General features: G+C 37.9%; 1 protein-coding gene across 5 annotated transcripts in view; it reads right to left on the reverse strand.

Moving 5' to 3' along the window:
* The window catches only part of LOC102673167, a 20,136-nt gene extending 18,600 nt beyond the window's left edge, over nt 1-1,536 (reverse strand). For 3 of the 5 annotated variants that reach the window (XM_006620953.2, XM_006620954.1, XM_006620950.1), the window contains exon 1: nt 1,427-1,536. The gene's annotated coding sequence lies outside the window, so the exon portion shown is untranslated. Of the gene's footprint in view, nt 1-957; nt 977-1,071; nt 1,216-1,426 lie in introns of those variants that run through there. The other 2 variants (XM_006620951.2, XM_006620952.2) reach the window with 2 other exon arrangements.

Below are 1,536 nucleotides of genomic sequence, written 5' to 3' on the forward strand. Positions count from 1 at the left end.
AAGCCGCAGAAAGAGAGCGGCTATAACAGACACATCGGACTTGGCGGCATCCCGTGGATATTTTTATCTCGACAGGCATGCCGCGTAGCGTTACGTAACTGCCAAACAAATCGCTGCCAATTATTATAAACAATTTGTTCGGTTGTGTGATTGGCACACACATATACACGCGTACCAACCCATCGTGTATCTTCACTAAGTTTGTACTATCTTTCGAAAAGCACGCGGCAAGGAACGGCTGGTCTGCCTTGAATTGGTATGCGATAGAAGCGAAACCGAGACGTGAGTCGCGCCAACTATTACAAACGCGCTTCCACGAAATTAGAACTTCGATTCGGAACCGTGGTTATGTATTATTCGATCGATCGATCGTTGAACGCACTGAGGCACTTATATTTTAAAACGTTTTGTATAATTTTATAGGTTATGGTGACGATAACTTTTCTATAATATATTCTATAATGATTACTTGTATTACTCGTATCTCTTTTTATTTTAGATTTCGTTTGATAATGAGATAATATGTTCTACATTATATGTTATTCAATCGTGCCACGCTCAAGAACGGGTGTTATAATGTATCACGCGCAATCGGTAATATTGTCATGCATGTATTACCATAGTAAAAAACATAGGGCGTAAACAGCAAGGGATATATTTTTTCTTTCCATAAATGAGACTGTAACGATTATTTTTTTATATTTTAAATTAATCTAATTTTTGTTAATTATAATTACTTTATTAATCGATTAAGTGAAATAATAATACTTGAATCGTTTTCGTCTCAAAGGATTATTGTAGAAAGATCATCTTCTCATAGTGTAATTTTTATTCGCATCGTTAGTAACATTAATCCTAATTAGTCCTAAAGAAAAATGCACACAAGGGTGAAACAATCAAAATAAGTAATACAATAAAAAAAAATCTGTTTAGGTTAATGGAAGAGCAAATTCCTACTAAATATACGCAGAGGACAAGCGTAGGCGTAGCCATGTCCAGTCAGGTGTTCTCTTTTCCTTTTTTTTTTTCCCCTCTTTTTCACTGGCGCACACATGGAGAACGGAATAATACCGCGAACGTGAATCCTTAATCTTCCCTTTGAAGGAATCGTTCCTCTTGGTATAGTCCGCGATTCAGCCTCAAAGAGCGTCGCACTCACGGTTATCTATCTCTTTCTCGTTTTTACGTGATGATTTGTTTCTCTTTTTCTCTCTCTTTCTTGAAGTAATTGAATCGTTACGCGATCCCACGGTCAAATCAAAAAAACTTTTCTCGATCGTTCTCGTTTTTTCTTTTTCAACAAGTAAAGAAATAGAATAAAAATAGAATAGAGAAAAAGAAGAAGAAGAAAAAGAATCAATTGAGCAAAGAAACTGTCGTATGTCGACCGGTTGTTCGGTGGTCGATTGGAAATTAGCCCTTTTACCTAAGTATTTCGGACGACCGTTCGGTTCGGGGATTGGACCTTAGACTGGGCGGCTGCCGCCAAAAATGTGGACTAGTATACCGAGCGTCGGTACGGTGGCGCCGACCTGT

The sequence above is a fragment of the Apis dorsata genome, unplaced genomic scaffold (genome assembly GCF_000469605.1).
Source record: "Apis dorsata unplaced genomic scaffold, Apis dorsata 1.3 scaffold_570, whole genome shotgun sequence".
Classification (NCBI taxonomy): Eukaryota; Metazoa; Arthropoda; class Insecta; order Hymenoptera; family Apidae; genus Apis; species Apis dorsata.